The sequence below is a fragment of the Zootoca vivipara genome, chromosome 1 (assembly GCF_965207765.1).
Source record: "Zootoca vivipara chromosome 1, rZooViv2.hap1.1, whole genome shotgun sequence".
NCBI classification, from domain to species: Eukaryota; Metazoa; Chordata; class Lepidosauria; order Squamata; family Lacertidae; genus Zootoca; species Zootoca vivipara.
The window spans coordinates 88398168-88422855 of NC_142582.1; positions in this window are offsets into that span (position 1 = coordinate 88398168).

The window sequence follows — 24688 nt, forward strand, 5'->3', positions numbered from 1 at the left end:
GAGGGAGCCGGCGTATAGCTTCCAGGTCATGTGGACAGCATGACAAAGCCACTTCTGGCAAACCAGAGCAGCACATGGAAACACCGTTTACCTTCCCGCTGTAGCGGTTCCTATTTATCTACTTGTACTTTGACGTGCTTTCGAACTGCTAGGTTGGCAGGACCTGGGACCAAGCAACGGGAGCTCACCCCGTCACAGGGATTCGAACCGCCAACCTTCTGATCAGCAAGCCCTAGGCTCAGTGGTTTAACCACAGCGCCACCTGGCTCCTACCTAAGCATCTCTAAAATCCTGAGCCCCCCTCCCCAAGTATAATTATTATTATTCAAATTGTTGTTGTTTAGTCGTTTAGTCCTGACCAATTCTTCATGACCCCATGGACCAGAGCACGCCAGGCACTTCTGTCTTCCACTGCCTCCCGCAGTTTGGTCAAACTCATGTTCGTAGCTTCGAGAACACTGTCCAACCATCTTGTCCTCTGTCGTCCCCTTCTTGTGCCCTCAATCTTTCCCAGCATCAGGGTCTTTTCCAGGGAGTCTTCTCTTCTCATGAGGTGGCCAAAGTATTCAGGATCTGTCCTTCCAGTGAGCACTCAGGGCTGATTTCCTTAAGAATGGATAGGTTTGATCTTCTTGCAGTCCATGGGACTCTCAAGAGTCTCCTCCAGCACCATAATTCAAAAGCATCAATTCTTCGGCGATCAGCCTTCTTTATGGTCCAACTCTCACTTCCATACATCACTACAGTATTGGGAAAACCATAGCTTTAACTATGCGGACCTTTGTCGGCAAGGTGATGTCTGTTTTTTAAGATGCTGCCTAGGTTTGTCATTGCTTTTCTCCCAAGAAGCAGGCGTCTTTTAATTTCGTGACTGCTGTCACCATCTGCAGTGATCACGGAACCCAAGAAAGTAAACTCTCTCACTGCCTCCATTTCTTCCCCTTCTATTTGCCAGGAGGTGATGGGACCAGTGGCCATGGTCTTGGTTTATTTGATGTTGAGCTTCAGACCATATTTTGTGCTCTCCTTTTTCAACCTCATTAAAAGGTTCTTTAATTCCTCCTCACTTTCTGCCATGAAGGTTGTGTCATCAGCATATCTGAGGTTGTTGATATTTCTTCCGGCAATCTTAATTCCGGCTTAATTATTCAAATAGTGAACTCCTATTCACTTGGAGGAAGCCTAAAAGGCCATTCACTGTTAATAGCTCATTCTCAAATTGCCCCCCAAAACATAAAATTGCCCCCCGTGGGGCGTGCCCCCCCACATTGGGAACCACGGGGCTGATGGAAGCGGGAGTTCAGCGATGCACTAGAAGGGCCACAGGGTCCCCGTCCCTGCTAGAAAGAAATTGCAACATAATCCTCAGACCTAAGGGTATATATATTCACTTGAGAGGCTTAAAACAGTTAAGAGTCATTTCTACCCACTGTGTCTCAAGCACAGCGTTATTAGCACAGCGTTGTTCAGAGTGAGTGGGGATGTCTCCACCTGGTGTGCATGACCTTTTCTGTTTCTCAGCCCCAAACTCTTGTTTTTGAAGCTGTCATTGGCGCATGTACACTCATCTGTACATGTGTGATGGCTCCCTCCAATGTACTCTCTGCAGTGGCACCCTCCCTGTGGAATGCCCTCCTATCAGGTGTCAAAGAGATAAAGAACTACACAACTTTTAGAAGACATCTGAAGGCAGCCCTGTATCAGGAAGTTTTTAATGTTTGACATTTTATTATGCTTTTATATATATTGGAAGCCACCCAGAGTGGCTGGGAAAACACAGCCAGAGGGGTGGGGTATAAATAATAAAACAACAATAATCATGATACAGCATTCATAGGTGCAAAATGAATGCGGCTTACATCTTCTGCTTTGAGAACAAAACACACTTCATATACTGTACTAGTGTTTGTCAAGAAACTGCAATCATGGCTGGACATCTATTTACCAAGTTAATGACAGTCAAAGGGTCTTTCCTTGTTGTAGGCCCTTTGTAAGAAGAATACTGTACTTCTTTCATTGGTTAACATTTTACTCATGCTAGCTAACAATAGCAAACTTTCCACTCCTACAAAATGGAAAGGGATCATGCCTGATCAGGTGGGTTTACAGTAGGCATCCAGAGATACCAAGACCTATGGATTGATGCTAGAACTAGGGTGCTGACATGCCCTCTATCTGACGGTGTCCTTTTTCTAAAGGGCTGTCTGATCCAAGTCTGGTTTAAAAAGAAATAACCATGAGAAGGGAGAACAGAGGCCTCGAGGTTGCCCTTCAACAGTACAAGATAGAAGACTTGATCACAGTCTTTCCCACTATGGTGAGATTTATTGTAGTTCTGTCTAAATTATAGCAAGTAGCACTGTATATGCATCTATACATATCTATTAATACCGGTATATGCACATTTGTTTTGTAAAGATGTGTCCTCTTTTCTCCCTTTTCCCCTCAGAAGATGTATTTACTCTGTTTTGGCCATGTGTAAGTGGTTACCTGGGACCCAGGTGGCGCTGTGGTTAAACCACTGAGCCTAGGGCTTGCTGATCAGAAGGTCAGCGGTTCAAATCCCTGTGATGGGGTGAGCTCCCGTTGCTTGGTCCCAGCTCCTGCCAACCTAGCAGTTCGAAAGCACGTCAAAATGCAAGTAGATAAATAGGAATTCCAGAATTCCAGCCAGCCATGCTCTTTCCCAAATATTCCATTCCACTTCTTTTCATCCAAATTCCTTCAGTATTCCATTCCATGCTATTGAACATGCTCAGTCTTTAGTGAGGGTGTGCTTTGGATGAATTCCCTAGTGCCATCCCTCTAAAAATTTTGGGGGGGGGGCAGTACTTCTGCCAATCCTGGTTTTATTAAAACCTTCTGATACCTCTCTCTTGTGCTGTTTAGGCTTCATAAGGACCCACACTTTACTGTTCACTGTTGTTATATATGATGTATACATATATACATAGAAGTAAAAAAATGGTGTTGGTACAGAATGGCACAGATGGGGGGTGATTTTAGGGTTGTGCTGTCCAATATCCATGACAATAGCCCAACTCTCATCCCCAAAGCAAACAGTGTGCAATAATACCACTTTACTGGAGGAAGAAATAATTCCCAGCAACTGTGTCTAGCTGTTTAAAATGCTTGGAAATGGTGATTCCTTCACAATAGGAGCCATTGGATATCTGGGCCAGTTGAGTCACAGCTCTAAAGATTCTTCCAGGAAAGCCACGGTGTCTGGATTGGTCCTACAATGCGGCTGTTCTTTGACAATGTCAGCTCACCACAATCAGTCAACAGTCCCATTCAAGGAATTGGCCTGAACAGCACATGGCCTAGAGAGACTTTCACCTTTAATTCATCCCCTTGTACTTGCCTCTTGCCTCTTACCAAAAACAGGGTGTACAAAAATTATCTTGGTTTTCTGGCGCAAGTGTTGTTGTTTTTTTAGTAATGCAAGATTGAAAAATAATGATACAATTAGAAATAATGATACAGTCATTTAACTGATATAGAAGCATAGACTTGGAAAGGACCTCAAGGATCATCTAGTACAATACTCTGCAAAGCAGAAATCTCAACACATGATCCCCATTCAATTTGAAACCATACCAGACTTTGCTTAGCTTTGCAAATGTTCTAGCAGTTTTACTGCTGCACCACTGACATACCATGCACAAGTGGTGACTGATTGAAAAGGAAATCACAATCTTCAACATGCCTGCATACAGCAAAGATGTAGGTCCAGTTTTCCCCGAATGCTTTATTTTTCCATGGAAAAATGAATGGATGCCAACTGCAAGTGCAGTATTAAGCAGGCAGGGCAGTTTCAAAGTGCTTACCTTTGCTTAATAAAAACAAGTAAAATAAGCATGACAAATTAGATCACTAGGGCATCAGGAAATTTGGGTGGTTTAACCAAAGCAGCCGAATTTTCAACACCCCCCCCCCCGAAAAGCCCACATCACTGCTAAAGAGCATTGAGTTTTCTTTCCCACCCCGAGATTAAGTAATTTGGATTCAATGTGTTAATTAATTTAAATTGCCATGAGAGCCAATCATGGCCAAAAGGTGGAGTGTTGGACTTGGACCCCCTTGCTCAAGGAAATCATTGTGCAACAGACTTTAGTAGGACTCTCTGATCTGATCTGCATGACATGGTAAACCAAACTATGGCACATCAAGGTCCTGAGAACTTGCAGGCAAAGCTTATCGCCCCTTTGCTCCTCCCTGGTCCTTTTTACCGCTGTGCTGAACTAAGTGTAGGGGTTTTTCTTGTTGCCAGAGATCATGTTTAGTGAGGAGAGAGCTTAACCATGAGTCCTGGTTTAAGAGCATGCTGAGACAAATATTAGGGGAACCCATCTCCACATGAACATGTATAGGACGCAGATGAATAATAAATGCTAAATTTTGAAAACAAACAATTTTCCTTTCAGAAACATTTGGGTTAGTTACCTGAATGAAATCTATATATCTATATCTACATCTATATCTCATATATCTATCTATCTATCTATCTATCTATCTATCTATCTATCTATCTATCTATCTATATAAAATCAACTGAAAGGACAATGATACTTACAGTGTAATCCTATATATGTTTACTCATAGATAAGCACCATTGAATTCAAGATTGCAGCGCACAACTTGTCTACCCATCTTCAGTTTTCCACAGACATTGCTCACTCTCTGTCTTTTGGGTGGTTTAACCATGTCTGCTGTATTTCTGCATTTAAGACAAAGGCAAGGAAGAGATTCTGCTGAGCTTACCTACCGTAACTGATCTACAAAGTCACTTCATAACCCTAGGCTAAAACAAAGGAAGTTCAGCAGGCAGCTCTAAAATGCTTATGAAGCAGAGTCAGGAGTCTGACTCAGGGGGGAAGGATTCACAAAAAAAATATCCTCCTAAAAGTGAAAATATACTTATGTGATCAGTGCAAGAACAGAAATTATTTATTTCCAGTTAGCATCACTGTAGCTCTGAAGCTGTACCATTAGATTTTATTTATTCATCACCCTCCACATATATGCACCATATACAGCTGAAAAACAGCGTAGAAAACAGCAAATATGTGTCTAAAAGAATTCAAAGTAGACACCCAGTGCAGAGAACTGTTCATCCCACTGGTAAAACCCATTGGAACAAAAATGTTTTCAATTGTTTCTGGCAAGCGCAGATAGTGAGGGCCTGTCATATCTCATGAACTATAAACTTAAGAGCTGCCACAAGACTCCAGATGATAGCTCCATTTGTACGAATAATATTTTTTAGGAGCTTTCAGAGACAGCAGTAACCAACACGGTGTAGTGTAGACTCCCAACAAAGCTTATAATATAGCAGATTTACCATTACACATTATATTATTATTTAATAATAATAATTGGTGACATTTGTTTATTCATAGATGTGTCCCCATTATTTTCTCCAGTGATTAAGAGGCAAAAGTACAAAAGTCACAGGGGAATCTATTTGCAAGTCAGAACAACTGCTTGGTATGAGTATGTCTGATTCACAAAGAAATACAGATTTACATTCTTTCCCTATTACAGGGAAGTCGTTTTTTCCCCCATCCCAGAAGTCATGGGCCTTGCATGGGGGGCCTGCAGTGGCAAATGACTGGTTTTCAGTGCAATTGTAACCATGTCTACTTAGATAATTATCAATAAAGCAGAGACAAAAATTGAAAAAAATTGAAGCAAATGTTTATAACTATATTATATGTCCCAGTAGACTTGCTGGGGAAAAGGTTTTCAGCATCCTTTAGAACAACACAGCCTGATATCTGGGTTCCAAAACTAGGTGCTACAACATTAAAAGGTTAGCGCTTTACAAATTAGCACCAATAAGCCAGAACTTTATTGGTTTTGCATTTTAATATTTACATGAATTTGTTATAGACAGCTGATTTCTATTACAGTTATAAGCTGTTTCAAGTATATTTTTAAAGTGGAATATAAATATTTTAATAATGCCACAATGTGAAACTTAACGTGAAATCAAGTTTGCTGTAACAACAGGACTCTTGATATTCAGGGTTTAAACTTTAAGATATACGTAAATTCCTAAAAAGATGAGAGTGGGAAGAGGTTTGAAACCTTCATTAGCTGTATTGGTATCATTCAGTTCAAAAGCAAAACAACAAACAACCCATAAGCAAGAATAGTTTTTGAGAAACATGTTCACCAACATTCCTCTCCAGCTATCTCATGCACATCTCTCTGGTTTTCCTTCAGATAAGAATGAAATGCTTTCTTTTGATCACATGGAATTTTTCAGTTTATCACCAATCTTATAGATAAGGTGCTCACGCAAAGCAATTCCTATGTCAACACTGCAGCCTCCTAGTAGAGGGGAGCTGCACAGCTTTCTGCCTTATATGGATCAGCTTGTTTGAACAACTACATTAAACTAATGAAGGTCTTTGAGGCAAACATTAAAGGCAGATGTACTTAACATCCCATTCATCCTTTTAAAAAATATATTTTTATTTACCTGCATAAACAAAAACAATGATAAATGAAAAAGTATTACTGGCTGTCTCAGAGCAGGTTAAACAGGTAAGTATTTCAGAGTTACATAAAGTGTCTTAATATATTCTTTTTCTCTTTCGTAGGTAAGTTATTTGATTATATTCAACACAATTGAACGTTATGGGTCGGAGAAATGGTAGGGAGTAGAAGCATTTCACTTTTTCCTATGGACTGTTTCCCCTGCTCCATACTGCCTCCCCAATAAGCTTGCCCTGTGGAAAGCCAGAAAGCCACCGAGCAACAGCTTGGGCATAGGAAATATCAGGTAGGAAAGAATTTAGGCATGGCTAGGATTGTACTGTAATTACTTGATTCAGGTTAAGACGTTCTAGCAAGGCCTTGCTCTGTTCTTTGATAGATGTCAGGTGAGTGGATGCCAGGAACAAAAGCTTTTCACCTGGGGCTCCTTCCGTTTGGAACGCTCTTCCTCAAGATGTCTTTGATGTTCTTTTCTTTATGGTTTTCAGTCAGGGCTGTGCTTGCGATGGAAGGCAGGATAGACCTCCTGTTCCATCTTGCGACTTTTAAAAGTTTGCCTTTTTCAGAGGCCTTGTGTTTTTTGAAATGAGCTGCAACTAGAGTTAGAGCAAGTTCCAGCAGCACTTAATATAGGTTTATACGATATTATACAGCGGCACTCCTTTTCCACACTGGGCAGGCTGGTGCTGCGACCACATTTTATTACCATTAATTTTGCCAGAAAACTGATCTGGGGGAAGAAAACCCTGGACTGCAACAATTTTACAAGATCGTCATCTACATGCACTGTAAAAAGTGATTGGCAATTCTAAAGAAAAGGGAAATTATGGAAGTAACATGTAATTTCTCCTGTACAGCAACATTGCAAAACAGTTTAACAAGTCAAGAAAAAAAGGGAAAAAAGCAAACACCCGCCAGTCATTTCCTCCCACAGCTATGTACCATCCTTCTACATACTTCCCCCCATCCTATTTAATTGTCACTTTTATTTAGTTCTTTGATGGTAGGGGGCTCCTTCTCTTGTTACAAAGGACACACATACCCTTGTTTGTTCTCCCCCCCTTTTTTTAAAGGGGCAAACAGCTTTGTACCTTCAGCCAGTGCATAGCAGGAAATCTTGCTGTAGCCTTTGAACTGGGACTTGTGAAGGCTAAATTCTCTGATTCTTGTGAATAAGCTCTTAGGAACAAAGATCTTTTCGTCTGGGGTTTCTTTCAGTGACTTACTTCTATTTCTCATTGTTTCCATTTCCTAAAGGTACTTTCTGCTGTGATTTCTCCAAAAGTTCTACAAGTTCAATCAAAATCTGCTTATATTTTGACCTCTCCAATAGTAATCTGTTGTCCATGTCATCATCATGAGCTGCAACTTGAAAACCAGGAGGAAACAGTCCTCACAAAAGTGCAAGCAGGGCACCAACAGCACAATCTTAACCATGGCTGCTCATAATTAAGTCTACTGAGTAGACTTCTTGGGAGAAAAGCAATGGCAAACCTAGGCAGCATCTTAAAAAGCAGAGACATCACCTTGCCTACAAAGGTCCGTATAGTTAAAGCTATGGTTTTCCCAGTAGTGATGTATGGAAGTGAGAGCTGGACCATAAAGAAGGCTGATCGCCAAAGAATTGATGCTTTTGAATTATGGTGCTGGAGGAGACTCTTGAGAGTCCCATGGACTGCAAGAAGATCAAACCTATCCATTCTGAAGGAAATCAACCCTGGGTGCTCACTGGAAGGACAGATCGTGAAGCTGAGGCTCCAATACTTTGGCCACCTCATGAGAAGAGAAGACTCCCTGGGAAAGACCCTGATGTTGGGAAAGATGGAGGACACAAGGAGAAGGGGATGACAGAGGATGAGATGGCTGGACAGTGTTCTCGAAGCTACTAATATGAGTTTGACCAAACTGCAGGAGGCAGTAGAAGACAGGTGTGCCTGGCGTGCTCTGGTCCATGGGGTCATGAAGAGTCGGATACGACTAAATGACTAAACCACAACAACTGAGTTCAGTGCAGCTAACTCCTAGGTAAATGGAGTTAGGATTGCGCCATCATAGACTCTGCTGTCTCCAGCTCCAAGAAGTGCTTCCTTTCATGGCATTGATAGAAACATAGGATACACTCACACTATAGAATTAAATCTTATACAAATTTTAACCATCATGGCGAATCCTGTTAAGGGAGTTGGGAACTGTTAGTTTGTGGGGTCAGCATCCTTAACAAATTACATTTCCCAGGATTCCTTGGGGGAAAGCAATGACTGTTAGTTGTATAGGAGTGCCTGAAATGTATGGTGCAAATGCCTTATAGTGCATTTGACGATGGGTCCATCTAGCTTAGTAATATGTACTCACTGACTGGCGGAGGCTCTCCAGCTTTTCAGATGGACCTCTCTCAGCTCTTCTTGAATATGTCAGGGACTAAACCTGGGACCTTCTGCAAGCAAAATAAATGCTCTGCCACTGAGCTACAGCTCTTCCCTGGGGCTCATCCACAGTTGCTATGGTTTTTACTCCCCACTATTTCCCTGACAGAAAATGTAGATCCCATGAGATGAAGAGAGCCTGGGAGCCACATCACACAAAGATGTTAATATTTGCCAAGTACATATAATCAAAGTTCCCTAGTGAACGTCCTTATATAATACCCACATCTACTCAGAGTGCACATTTGCCTCACTATTTGCAAACACTATTTGTTTGCCTCGTTAATGTGGTACACTTAACATTTACATGTAAATATTATCATTGCCACATTCTACTGCAGAGTTAAGCATGCTTATCCACTGGTAAGCCATTGAATGGGCTGGGCACACTTGCATTTTTGTTGGGCTGCAATCAGTGTGTGCAGCTCTAAGTTTCCTTCCTCTCTCCACAAGGAAGGGGCAGGGAAGTTGTGCTGAATACAACTGAAAAGAAAATACCAGCATTACCAAAATTCTCCAAATTATCTCTAGATTACAGGCCAACATTTCACTGACACATCTTTAAGTGTCCATAGCAAAGCCATGGGAGTTGTCTGCTGAGTAATTTGATATTGACTACTGAGTGCAAACAGACAAATTAAGTGTAGGGAAGGAGTGACAGTCAAGTTCCCATTGGGCCTTTCCTCTTTCTGGTTTGGGTTTCCAGGCCAGCCTGGGAGTGGTTCCTATCCATATGTGAACAGGCAACTCTCAGGGAGAAAGGGACAAAGAAAGAAGGGCTAGAACAGAATTCCTCCTTTGATCCATACTCTGCTTTAATAAAGAAGCTTTGTTTGCACATCCCACTCACATCTTTCTTCAAAAGGGCGGTAAAGAATCTGACACTACCTCAAAACAGAAGCCTGTTATGTGAACATAGTGGGATCTTCCCTGTTACATTTCTTCTTTATGTGTGCTTGCTATAGACTGGTAGAACCCACATGCTGTTCACTTAACTATAATAGTGGGCCTCTGACCTTCCATTCCAATAAATAAAGGAAGCAATAAAGCTTCTATTGAAGGCATCACAAGTGGGACTTCTCAACAATATGTTGCAACATGGAGTGCTCCAGTTCAGTGTCCAAGCCTTTGTTTGGGATACCTTATTCCATACCTTAGTTTTCTCTCCCCCAACCTCAATACATTCATCATTCTGTGGCCACAGAGCAGGTCATTGACCTGTTTTGGGTTCCCCATTAAGCTCCCCACCTCAATTTTTAAAAAATCATTATGCAGACCTTTGGGTTCCCCTAAGCTAGCCAATACCTTTCCCTTATGTGTAGATGGTCCCTTTTTGGCTACATAAGGGGTCACATTAAGAGAATTGAGTTCACCATTAGTTTATTATATATCCTCCAGCATGTGGGAATACTTTTCTATCCATGACCCTTGTTGCAACAAATCAGATCACAACTATAGTGCTTTCAGCTTTCAGCTGATGAATGTCGTATGTTGATGAATGGTTCAACCAAGCAACAGGAAAGCAACAATACTTCCAAGGTATTTCTCCCCCCACCCCAATTCAAATATGGGAGAATATCAATAGCCACAATGGCTGTGTTCTGCCTCCACTGTCAGAGGCACGATGCCTCTGAATACCAGTTGCTGGGAATCACAGGTGGGCAGAATACCTTTTCACTCAAGTCCAGCTTGCAGGCTTCCCAACAGGTATCTGGTCGGCAACTGTAAGAACAGGAGTTGGACTAGGTGGGCCATTGGCCTGATCCAGCAGGCTTGTCTTATGTTCTGACTCCACATCTTCTCTTTGCAAAATCAGTTACATGCTGATGCAAGATACAGCATATTAAGACAATTGCTGAGCTGTGCAGCTTCTGAACAATAATTGCATTCACTGAAATTTCAGGAAATGGGGAGAAATAATTTTAGCTCATCTTGCTGAAGCTTTAAAATGCATTCTAATCATGATAGTCCAAGTCCAGTTCTCTTCTGAAACCATTTACAAAACATATCATGAGTAACTCTAGTCCTCGGACAGAGGAGTCAGCTAATTAAGAAGGTCATCTCTAGCATCTCACTCGGCAGACAAAACAAAGACTTATGCCAGGGGGATTCGGGAAAGAAAGGTTATTTTTAATTAAACCACAATAGACAAGGAACCACAATATTGTTTTGGAATGAAACCTATTTAAAGTAAGTAATACACCATTGCTATGGAAACGGGGAACTGTGCTGGAGAGGCAGGAAGGCAGATTGGCTAAGGAGTGTTTCAGGAATCCTCAGTTTGATGGTGATCTGAACATCTAATTTTGCCATATCCCTCATCTCTCTAGAAGGTCAACACGCCATTATAAAAGTGTGGTAGGGCAACTTGGTCAACCCTCAAGAATGCAAAGAAATGTGCAATTTTAAGAAGATCCCTGGGCAGAGTCTGATGGTAGAATATGGGGAAGGGGAAGAAAGAGACCCTATAGAAAAACAGGAGGGGCCAGCACGACCCCTTTCTTCACCCTCCAACTACAATAGGTAAAGGTTGCTGCATGTATTTCCTGCATATTGCTGGGGCTGGGGGCAGCACATTGTGCTTGGTTTGCCCAGTGGGTTAGGGAAGTGATACTAAGAGGAGGGGGAACTGGGTTTCAAGGCCCTGGGGCCTGTGGTGCATATCCTCAAAGTCAGATTCCTTTTCCAAAGAATAATTTCAGTGGTAGATATGGCTTAGATGGATGAAGAGCCAGTGGGCAGGGGTGGGAAGAAGGCAAGTAAGTAGGAAGCAAGATGATGTGTGTAAAATTACACGTGGTGTAGAAAAAAAAGTAGACCCACTTCTCCTTCTCTCATAATATTGGCATCTGGGATCTTCCAACAAAGCTCAGTGGTGGGAGATTCAGGACATACAAAAGGAAGCACTTCTCCACTCAGCCGCACTGTGTAATGATGGCCACCAACTTGAATGGCTTTAATCAACCATTAGATACTAGTCATTCTTGTTATGTATTATCTCCATGTGCCGTGCCTCTGGGTGCCAGTTGCTGGGTGAACAATATTGAGAGAGTACTATTGCACTCATGATTTGCTCGTGGGTTTCCTATAGGTATCTAGTTGGCACTGTGGGAACTAGATAGTGGGGTGTCTGCAGATCCACCCTCCCAACACTGAAATCTCCACTGAATACCTGGATGGGGGTGGGCGAGTGGGGACGTTGGGCCATGTGGTTGCATGAACAGGATTGCTGGATTGGTAAGTGGGTAAGCAGCAGCAACACCCGTGTTGGGAAAGTGGATCCATCACACCACACATACTGCTACTGGGATTAGATAGGTCTTTACTGTGGCGCAGAAGGCTTCTCTTAGGCAGTGTCTTATGGCTTTGGCTTTCTAGGGTCTTCAGAAAGGAGCCTTCCCGCATCCTGATTGTTGAACCGGAAGTGCTGGGCATTGAAACTGTATGTGTCTTTCTGTAGACCAAGCCTGTGTGCTCCCCTGCCCACCCCTTCTTACACTTCCGAAAGGATCTCTGAATTATTTCAAGAACAAGTTCTGTCTTGCCAGCCATACCCCTTTGCTCCGTTCCACTGCAGAAACTCTAAACAAACTTTTTTCTTCAAAACCAGGAATCATGACCAGCCTCTGGCCAGCACTGTCTGCACAAAAACCATCAGTGTAGGCAGCATTCAGGGAATTGTTTCCCAGATGCCTGATATGACTAAAAAGCACCCTTTCCCGGAATTAAAACTTGAGGCACATTTCCACCCTATATTACACAAAAGGTTTACTTTTAGTGTGTGTGTAAGAGTAAGATTTATGCACCTTCTGGAGCAGTTCATCCACCTCCAGGGTCTCCCCTGCATTCAACAGTTTTCTGGATCCACTCCATTCAGACATGATGATTCCTACCTGGCAAAATAGCAGCAAAGCATCCCATGGCGCTTCGGACCTGTTGTCCTTTTCTTATTGGCAGTGTTCCACTCTCCTCCAACCAATTTTGGAAAATGTGGTAGTAGTTTATCTTAACTTCCATATACGTATGAACTGCCCCAAAGGAACACCTTCACCTGCTTGAGCATAGGGAAGAGATCAGAGTATAGTTTACACATTTGGGCAAAAATATTAACTCCCACGTGATTGCATTTAGAGGGCCAGAACTGCAGGAAGCTCTCTTCAAAATAGGCTCCACGCTTATTGGTTTCCTCTTTGTTTGAATGTGACCACCCCACATTTGTTAAGCTAGGTCTTGAGCTATGCTGCTAAGTCTGCAAGAATACTCCTTGAAAACTTGCCTGGCAGCAGAGGCACCAGCTTGTGAGGGCAATTGGGGGGGGGCAACATCACATGCATGATGTTGCACGCAATGTGTGCACGGCGCCAGGATGTCAGGAGAAGTTGGGGGCAGAGCTGAATGTGGCAGCCACATGGCTTCAGCGGCACTGAAACTGACTGTTGTGACTTTTTAGCCCAGCATCCAATATTGAGCCACATTTGCATAGTTGTAGATATGAATATATACACTTGGTTGAGCTGCTCAGCTGCACAGGCAGGCAAAAGAAGATCACTTTTGCATTCCTGCTTTGTTGGATTCTTCCCTTGGTTCTGAGAAGTAGCATGTTCTAAAAATGATATGAAACTTCCTCTGGACATTATTTTTAGAATGCTGGATTGCATTCCTAGCGATAGCCCCTGTTTTTCATTTCAATTTGGATGCAGACAAACCAGAGACTGTGCCAAGCGATAAAAGTGACAGAGAAGAACTCCTTTCTTGATCCAAGACGCTCCTTCCTCCACCCTCAAACAATGAAAGCAGAAATGCTGGCTCCCTTCTCGTAGTGAACACTTTTATGGACTTGCTTAATGAACAGCAAATGTTTCTTCTATTTAGTCATGCTTTTAATACTGAAGCTGTCGGCATTCCATCCAGTCTGCACAGAAGCAAGCCCTGCACTCCTCAGGAGCACGTTGTGTCTAGAAGAAAACTCGAGAGGCTAACTGGAGGCCTTCTGTCATGGTTGCTTTAAAATCAAATACATTCCATGTCACCCTTTTCTGGCTTTATGGGGGGGGGGGATACACTGCAACAGACAGCCATTAAACTAGTGCACAACAAAAGTAGCACTTAAACCGCTCAAAACTGCAGAAATGAAAATTTTTGCTTCTAGTCTGAAGTATTTTTGATGGATAGTTAATCTTGCACTCAGGTGAGCTTAATGTGGCCTTCCAGGCCCATTGATCTGGCCCTTGGGGTTATTACCAGGTAATAACCCCACCTCTAAGCCATGCCTCCTCTCCCCAAGGTGCACCCCCAGCCAGACCCTGCTCTGTACACTCCTTGAGCACTTTCCCCCGGATGAAGTGTGTTCTTAAACTGTGCCTCTTGCTTGCCTGGAGGATGTAGAGATATTGCCAAGGGGTGGGGAGCAGTGTATAGAAACCTCTGGCTTTTATGTGACTGGAATGTAGCCTATTGTACAAAGGTAAACAGGGATGGCCTGACCTGAGGCACAACAGGAAGTGTGACCCTGCCGCTGCTGCCGTTTGTGCCACCTGCCCTACCACCTCTGCTGATGGCAGATAAGCAATGTCAGCCCCAGTGCCAATTTTGGGTGAGAGCTTGCTGAAATCGCATGAGATCTCACACACTATGCAAGACCTGAAATCAGTGCTGATCCAGGCTGGATTAACCATTAAGCAAAATAAGCACATGCTTAGGGCATCAAGGGAAGGGGGGGGGGCGCCACAGAAATTTTCCAGTGCTGGATTTACCTTGGACCATATGGTGTAGCTGAACCAAATTCCACAAAAAAAGCTCTGACAATAAAAGAAAAAAAAACACACACATATATACGTACACACAATAAAATAAAATAAAATATACTTTAATCTTGGAAATACAACAAAATTAGAATCTGGTAACTGGTAAACTGTCATAGAGAAATAAGTCGGTAGGTAGGTAGGTAGGTAGGTAGGTAGGTAGGTAGATATGGGTGCACCAAAATCTATTATGTGCTTAGGGACTCTAAAGCTCTTAAGGCAGGCAGGATGATTGAAGATAAGAGACATGCCAAGTACCCTGCCCACATTTTACATCTGTCCCACTCTCCCACCAATCTCTACAGTGGCGTAGCAAGGGGGGGCAATAGGGGCGGTCCGCCCTGGGTTCCACTCTGGGGGGGTGACAGTCGGTGCCCCACCCAGCGACTCCCAAGGTGAGCCCCTCCAGCCTCCTGGTAAAAAGCCTGCTTGGCATGGTGCGGCGCGCTGTGCCGAGCGGGCTTTTTACCAGGAGGCTGGAGGCTCGGGAGTCGGGGGGCACCAACTGTCACCCCCCTCCAACTTCAGGGTGGCACCCACCCTCCGCGCCGAGCGAAGCTTTCTAGGCTGGAGGCTCCATTTAGGCTCCATTTAGAAGTCGCAGGGGCGCGATCCCCCTCTACGTTGTACGCATACGCAGCATCCCGCTGCACATGCATACAACATAGAGGGGATCGCATCCCCCGTGACTTCAAGAAGGAGCCTAAGTGGAGCCTTCAGCCTCCAGGTAGAAAGCCTGCTGGCGCAGTGGGCGCACCATGCTGAGCGAGACTTTCTACCAGGAGGCTGGAGGCTCTGTTTAGGCTCCGTTTTGAAGTCGCGGGGGGGGGGGTTTGCAATCCCCCTCTAAGTTGTATGCATGCGCAGCTTCGTAACGTAGCGACGCATGCATCATTATGTAGCGACGCCCACCCCGAGCACGGCAATTTGCTGCCCCCGGGTGACACAGCGGCTTACTCCGCCGCTGAATCTCTAGAGCAGTTTTGCAATAAAAAAAAAGTTTCCTTTGTACTTTGTGAGTGCTTGCTGATCTAACACTATCACTGGACACCCAACTGGCTACTGTGACATGGAGAGCCTTCCACTAGCTGAGGTACCAGCAGTGGCCCCTCCCTCCTGTGTCTGGTCACCCATGCAAGTTGACCAGGGGCCTGGGCGGGGGCGGGGCCAGCTGGGGCAGGATGCTCTGCAGGGCCTTGGAGTCTGCCTGCCTCCTCCCACTCAGCTGCCCTACAGCTGAGGGGGAGGCAGCGGGTGGATCGTTTGGGCAGTGCGGAGCCTGTGGGTGCCCAAGCCACCCCGCCACTCCCAGGAGAGTCATGTGGCTCAGGCGCGCTGCAGGCCCCGCGGTGAGTGCCGGCTGGCATTTTGTCACCCCCCCCCTCAATGGTGACACCCGGGACAGCCTGCTTCCACCGCACCCCCTTCCTCCGCCCCTGCATCCACGCTCTTGTACTTTCTGCAGTTCATTGTACACATGCAGGCTATGATCTGGAACACCCCGTTAGCAGTGCATCTCGCTGGTTCTTAAACAGCAGCAATCTGGATCAAGCCCCTTGGCTGCTATTTAGCAAACAAAAATACAACGGCCAGCCAACTGCTTAATGTCATGGCAGTCAGGATCAAACTTGACACCTGCTTTTAAAATGTGGGTCTGGTATATTGCATCCTTGACTGAGTATATTTTGAAATAGTTTAAATATTGTATAATCAGCATATTCATTCAAGCATATTCCTGCACTGAAGATATAAATTTGATGAAATAAGATAATTTCTATCCAGGGAAAGGTGCATAGGGGTAAGCTAGAGGGCTGTCAAAAAATCACAACTCTTGCAAGTCTGCTTTCCTTGCTAATGTATTTGAACTGTGCAGTGGATTTCCACATATCCTGTACTAGTGCCAGTTCAGGCCATTTCTTTGTTTGCACAGTGACAGCTTTTCTAGCTAGTCTAATCAATTCCTACATCACGATAGACACAAAAATGAAATGGAGCCTGATTCAGCTCACCAAAGGTACTAATGAGATGGATCTTCAAATGCTGGCTGTCTTTGAGATACCTAGATTAAATTTGGTTGTGCAAGTTCTCAGCCCAATTAATCATATATAGCATTTTGTTTTCTTAAATATTTACTTCAGACATGACCAGATGGTGGGTTTTTTATCACTGCTGCTGATCTCCAAGCAAGAGATTGCATCTGATTTTTAAAAACTGGGGAGAGAGGCTGCAACTATCTCTAGTCCAAAGAATGTCTAAAATCTATCTCCAGCCCAAAAGAATGTCCAAATTCCTAACACAGAAGAGTCTGCCACAGAAGAGAAGTCATCCTTCCAAATACTTGTAGAAAGTAGAAAATGCTGTGGCCTCTTTCTCTCTTGCACCCTAATGTTCATCTACCCATTTTGTGGACTCAGGCTGCAATCCTAACACCACTTACCTGAAAGTAAGGATGAGAGGATTTGTCGATTTTGGTTCTCTCAGTTTCTCATTTCTGCAGTAATTAGAAAACTTTTTTAAAAAAACCTCATGAAAATTCACCAGCATTTTAGTGTGAAATTGTTCTAATAGACACTTTTTTTGTAATGTACACATATGTGCAACAGTTCCCCCCAATACAATGCATTTTGGTATATTATTTTCACCAACATATTTTTATGCACACTTTCCCCTAATACCCACATTTTTTGGTAAAAATTCATTGGAGGATTACATCACAAAATTCAGAGGAGTGCAAATTTCAAAGGACAACTGTGTGTTTTAGTTTTTGCATGGTTTTGGAAATTTTGAATGTGATATTCCATTCACCTTTAAATGTGAACTGAATTGGCCATCTACCTCATCCCTACCTGGAAGTAAACCCCAGTGAATTCAATAGGACCTGAGCAGACATGGTAAGGATTGTGCTGTAAGCGAGAGGCCATAATCAGGGGGTCATAGACTAGGGATCAATAATGGGAGGCCCCTGGGCCAAATCCTGCCCACTAAGCTTGATTAGTTTGGACTGCATCTCAATTTCTGTACATTTGAAATAAGAGAGGAGTGTTCGTAAGCAGAGAACCTTTGTCATTGCATGGCTCCTGCTTCTTCTGCAAACAAACCTTCAACTGATGAAGGAACTGAAAGCTAGTAGGGTGGCCATATTTCCATATTTCCTACTTCACAGAGGGCAGTCCTCTGTTGAAAGGGTTGTCTAGTTCATGCCAGTTTTCAAGACAAAGGGAGACCAGAGGCCTTGAACAGTTAGCATTTGTATAGGATTCTGTGCTAACACCTGCTCACTCTTCTCCTGCTATGGAGAAATGGATTGTATTTAAATTAAATTATAGTATCTGCTCATGTAGATGAGCATATGCATCTATTTAGTCAAAGTCACGGCCCAGCTTTGTCCTCTTTCACACACAAGTGTGAGACTTGTTTCTTCTTTTGGGGCCATGTATAAAGGGCCTGTGGGACAGTAGCAGTCAGGTGAAACAAAAATGTCTGAAGTGTTAATTCTCTTTTTTATACCGCATAGAGAAACACTAGTCAAAAGCAAGTGGGGTATTACTCCTATGTTTAACTAAAACGCAAACTTGGTTAAGTACTGAGCATTTCCAACCAACAGCCTCAGTTGACTAACATAGGTTATATCTCACAAGCAACTAGTGCACAGACTGAGAAGGCAGACATGTTAAAGGTCTTTCACTAAATTCTATGCATAATGACGCTACTTGCTCATCAGCCAAAAATAATAAATGATGTCGATCTGCAGACTTCAAACCAGTTCTGCCATTCCATTTTTTTTATCTATTAGAGTGGCTTCAACATGTTTCTCAGGAATACTTACACTGATGTGGCTCAGTTCCAGTCCTTGGCTGGCTCATGGTAAGGAGCATCTAAATTTCCAGCAAATCAGAGATAGATGCTTTTGGCTTTGGTTTGTGCACCAGAAACACTTGTTCCTGTGTGCTCTCCTTTTCGTCTCTCGATCCAAACCAAGACACCCAGAGAGGCAGTTATTATTCAAGACGCCTTGGGAATTATATTGAAGTCTGGTAGCCTGGCTGTGCAATATTAACAGGCAAGCTTTCTAAACATAAAGGCCCTTTCATCAAGTCTGATGTAAAAAGATATAGGGCTCCTGAACTCTGGTACTCTAAATAAATTGTAAAGCTTTCACACATGCTTTAACTTAGTGCAAAAGTACGGTTGGTGCTTACATTCTTTGCAAAGGTATCAGGGCAAGGATTTCAGCTGCCATAGCCATGACAAAAACAGCACACAAGGACAGCTGAAGACTCTGGAAACCCAACTTAGGACATCTAATGAAACGTTTAAAAATTGTCACTTTTGGGGAAGGCTTTTGTACCATATCAGTTCCAAAAGCTGGTCAATAGCAGAGGGCCACTGAAATCTGCTTAGTAGGACATGCTGAACCAATTGCCAGTCTTTGCCATAATGTTTCCGGTTGGGACAGAGAGCAGGTCTGTTCAAGAAGATATGTTAATCATAGCAGGGCAGAGGGGGGTAGGCGAGAGAGGACATGAAAGACCATGGTTGTCGTCTGTTAATTCTGTGTAGGGTATAGTTTTCTATTAAAAAATAAATTTGAAATTCCAACTACTAACCACCCTGCTCTAAGTTATTCCTTAAGGGGAACTCCCACCCCACTGATGTAATTGGACTTCAGATGTCCAGCGGCCAGGGATGATGGGATTTGGGAGTCCAACAACACTTGAAGAACTACAGGTCCTCCAGTCCTACCTTAGAAATTTAATTAACATTGCAAAATATCTTGTAACGATGAATGCACCTAGCTGACTTAATAAAATAGCTGGCATGGTACGGCTAATGGTAGCTGCTTGCAGTGGTGGACCTTGTCCTCTCTCTAGTTGAGAGTTACATGATTTCTTGTCAAGTCCCTTTCCCAGGAACTGGCCAGGCTAAAATCAGATTCACATTAGAAGTGGAACTGTGTCTGGGTCCACTATCAGATACAAGAGTGATTTTACTAACCACATGCAGGAGGGTTAATCTGTCTCAAACTTTATTCCATTCAAAGGTCTTACTGTACTCACCAATTAAACAGTTATGGCCTTTTGAACTGTGGAGGGACTATTGGTTTTGTTTGTTCCTATGTTATGTATTTTTGTGATTTTATGTTGTAAGCCACCCTGATTCTTGGATGAAGGGCAGTATAGAAATTTTTAAAAAATATTATTATGCAGATCAGATGCCAAATGATGACCATTTATTGACATTCACTGAGAAAAAACTATGAAGCCACGACTTTTTTCAAGAGACTGTTGATGAAATTTTATTTAGAAGGGCATGGCCTAATGACATGTTGCCAGAAATTGAATTTATTCCACCTTTTGAAATCAGGATTACAGTTGCAGTGAGACTACAACAGTTCAGCAGATTTCAGCTACAAAATGACTTTAGATTCAAACCATAAAATATAGCCTTCAGCAGAGATTTCCAATCTTGAAGCCAATCATTGTGTTCTTCAGAACAGAGGAAAAACCCCACACACCCCTACTATGGCCAAGTCAATTTTCTTGCTTTCAAGAGCAGAACTTGGCACGAAATTAATTTAGCTCTTGGAGTGAAAGAAAATTTAGCACACGCTTCACCCCAAACACATGTGGCTGGGTCATTTTTAAGTTCCAGAAACAAATAAGAACATATGGAGGAATCTGTCTCTTCAGATGTTAATGCTGCCATAAGCCTCTAGCCAGCACAAGTCTGTTAAGTTAAACCTAGTGGACTGCAGACCAGTTTGGCTGCATAATAACTCTTGATCTATTTATTTCAAATTGAAAACAAATTTAGGCCCAAGTTGTACATTTATGCAAGTAGGATACTTGTAAAGGTTTATTCATCTTGCCTATTTTTCTATCTATGCTGGGGCAACACATCCTCGTTTCTACTTGGTTCTTCCACAAACTCCTCAGTCAAGTCACAAATTTTCAGCTCATTTCCATCTATATCAAATTGTAGCAGCACTGGCCTGCTTCACAAGGTTATTGTGAAGAGAAATGGGAAGGAAATACTTTGCACAATTCAAGCATATCATTCTCTCTTTCCTCTGTAACAATGTAAGCTGAAAAACAAATAATAATAATAATAATAATAATAATAATAATAATAATAATAATAATATTTTATTTATACCCCGCCCTCCCCAGTCAGAACCGGGCTCAGGGCGGCTCACACCAATAAAATTACAATAAAACATAAAAAGCAATTAATCAAAATACAGATTAAAATACAGTATTAAAATTTAAAATGCAGCCTCATTTTGAGTAGTCAAATTCAAGCCATGAGGGATGAAAAACGCAGGGGTCAGACTAAGTCCAACCCAAAGGCCAGGCAGAACAGCTCCGTCTTGCAGGCCCTGCGGAAAGATGACAAATCCCGCAGGGCCCTGGTCTCCTGTGAAAGAGCGTTCCACCAAGTTGGGGCCAATACTGAAAAAGCCCTGGCCCTAGTAGAGGCCAATCTAGCCACCTTATGGCTCGGGATCTCCAGAATATTGATGTTTGTGGACCTTAAGGTCCTCCGCGGGGCATACCAGGAGAGGCGGTCCCGTAGTTACGCGTGTCCCAAGCCGCATAGGGCTTTAAAGGTCAAAACCAGCACCTTAAACCTGATCCTGTACTCCACCAGGAGCCAGTGCAGCTGGTAAAGCACTGGATGAATGTGATCCCGCGGTCGGGACCCCGTTAGGAGCCTCGCCGCGGCATTCTGCACCCGCTGGAGTTTCTGGGTCAGCTTCAAGGGCAGCCCCGCGTAGAGCGAGTTACAATAATCAAGCCTGGAGGTGACCGTCGCATGGATCACTGTGGCCAGATCAGGGCGAGAGAGGTAAGGGACCAACTGCTTAATACGGCGGAGATGGAAAAATGCAACCTTTGCTGTGGATGCAACCTGCACCTCCATGGAAAGGGAGGCGTCGAAGGTTACACCCAAACTCTTGACAGAAGCCCCTGCAAGAGATGGGAGTTGGCCCCCCCAGCCGCAAGTCGTCCCGACCTAGCCAGAGGACCTCTGTCTTCGAAGGATTTAGCTTCAGTCGGCTCCCACGTAGCCATCCCGCCACGGCTTCCAAGCACCTGGTCAGTGTGTCTGGGGCCGAGGCAAGGCGGCCATCCATCAACAGATAGATCTGGGTGTCATCAGCATATTGATGACAACCCAGCCCCAAACTCCGGACAATCTGGGCAAGGGGGTGCATAAAGATATTAAAAAGCATCGGGGAAAGGATTGCGCCTTGCGGGACTCCACACACCAAGGAGTGCCGCGGCAACAACTCCCTCCCTAGCGCCACCCTCTGTCCCCGACTGTGCCCTGAATCCCCACGTTGGCAAGGCAGTGGTCTAAAAGTTCGTGATCGACCATATCGAAGGCTGCCATCGAAGGAAGCAGAGGTTTCCTGAAGGGTGCCATTTTAATCGTGGAGAAATGGAGAATACCAAGCAATGTCTGGCACACTACAGTCAGGTCCCAGAACTAAAAAAAAGTTCATAGAGGAACAGTAGCTAGTCTTCCCAAAGGCAGGACAAATATACAATGGTCATGATTACAGTTGATGGCAATTGTCTATACTGTAAATGAATTGCTAGTGACAAACATGTGGATGGCTTGAACATGCCCCATTGAATACAATACAGTATGTCTAAGTTGGCTTAGTGCAACTTGCCAATTTAAGCAGGTTAGCCTAAGATGCAATATTTAATTCTGCAGCAGAATTAAGGATGCCATGCTCCTACAGCATCTTAGGTTAACAGAGGTTCTCATTTACAGTGCAAGTAGGTAACTTGGAGAGCTATGTTATTATTTTAGGTTTTGCAACAAGTCTTTCAAACCATCTGTACAATATCCATAAAAGTTTTGCTGAAGGTATTTTCTTTCACATGGCTGAGCCCTGGATCAATCACAGATGGTTGCTGAATATTTCTGCAGCAGTTAACATGGCATATTTTTAATCTATTTTTACACAAACTAGAGCTATCTGCAGTTAGATTAAAAGTTATCTGGTGTTCAAGCATACCTATGACCAAAATATAAATGTCTCTTTGAGAACATTGAAAGTAGTAAAAGAATTTAATTCCAGAAAGCTGCTACTTATCATTGGAAGGAAAGGCCATCTGCAATATTATCTTTCATTCCCCATAAGGAGAAACATAACAGAGCCAAACTAGCCAACACATACACGACCACTCTGCATTTATTAAAAATATACCCTTCTTTAAATCAATTGCAGATTTGGTCAAGCAATGCAGCTATAAGTTAAAGCTTGCAGTCATGTTTTTGCTGTTTTTTAATGTAATAACTGCTATGTTCTGTCAAACCAATGATTAAGCTGGTTCAGTGTTATGTCTCCCAATATTCACTAGCCAAATGATAGAAGGGATTTCTCATCTATGGGCATGGTGGTGCTATAGTCCTATCAACTGGGGTCATGTGACCTTTTACCATAGAAATTCTGGTCAACATGATTCATAACCACCCATGATTTTATATTCAAAGTAAAAATATCAGTAACTTCCTGGCTTTTTAAATGCCAAAGCTTGTTCCCATTTTCTTTAAAATTACTGGGGAGATACAATTACAGGTAGGTAGCTGTGTTGGTCTGCCATAGTCAAAACAAAATTAAAAAATTCCTTCCAGTAGCACCTTAGAGACCAACTAAGTTTGTCATTGGTATGAGCTTTCGTGTGCATGCACACTTGTGTATCTGAAGAAGTGTGCATGCACACGAAAGCTCATACCAATGACAAACTTAGGTGGTCTCTAAAGTGCTACTGGAAGAAATTTTTTTATTTGGGGAGATACAAGTCAATGAAATTTTGGCACCTTACTATAAGGTCTCCTAATGAGGAATGAGAGGTGGAGAGGAAAAACAGTCAATACAACATAGTCCTCAAGGAAAAGTCTTTGCTGACTTGGTTGGGTTTGGGAGCTGCTGCTCTGCAACTCCACCTGTTTTGAGTGCCAACGTATGTGCCTGTAAAGCATAGTTTCTTAAGTGATAAAATGTGGAGGGGGAGGGGGAAGAGCTGCAAATCTCCAAACTACAGAATGAACAAGTTCAAGTTACAAAACACACACAAAAGTATTACCCCAAGGTTTGTGCTTGTTCCAGGTTACACTGACAGGAGAGGAAAATCTATCTGCTAACTATTATGCTATTGCACAATGCTTTTCAATTGCAAAACCATAAGCATTTGCTTTTTCAAATCTTTGCAATGGAGAAACTCCCTCCTCAATGCACTTACACACTCACCACACCACAATCAGATTAATATTATTTATTTGTAAAGCAGATCAAGTTATTCGACTTGAAGCATATCCACTCTACCTTTCACTGTTCTTCCACTTCTCCCTTGGGCAGTATATTTTCTTTCATCTCCTTTACCTTGTCTTCCAGTTCTTCTGAAATCCCCCTTTTCATTTCATGCCCCTTCCCTTTCCCCAGTGATACCTTAGCCATAAAGCAATGCTTCCAAAACCAGGGCTGTAGCGCTTAGTTGAGCAGCTGTGTATTACAGAAGACCCTTTGCATGAAAAGCTAAGCACCAGTTAATAGAGTCAAGAGACACACTTTCCTTTTCATCATTAATCATTAAAAAGGTCCCCCAAATTAATGACTGCCCCCACCTTTCAGCCACTGACACAGTAGCATACAATATACACAAAGGAAAATTGTGCAAAATACTACACAACAGGGCACCTCATTCTGTCATTTTTGGTTTGGTTCTAAAACACTTATCCAGCAATGTAGGACGCTTCTATTCGAAGAATCCCATAGCAAGCGATGATCCAAGGAACGTGGAGAACTCCTCAAATTCCAAGAGAAGGTTCAAGCACTAGTGATGCTCCGTCACAATGCTAAGCATTTTATTTTTCTATTTATTCTTTAAGACAGTGTTCCCAAACTCCCCCCACCCCCAAAACATGCCGCTTGAATAT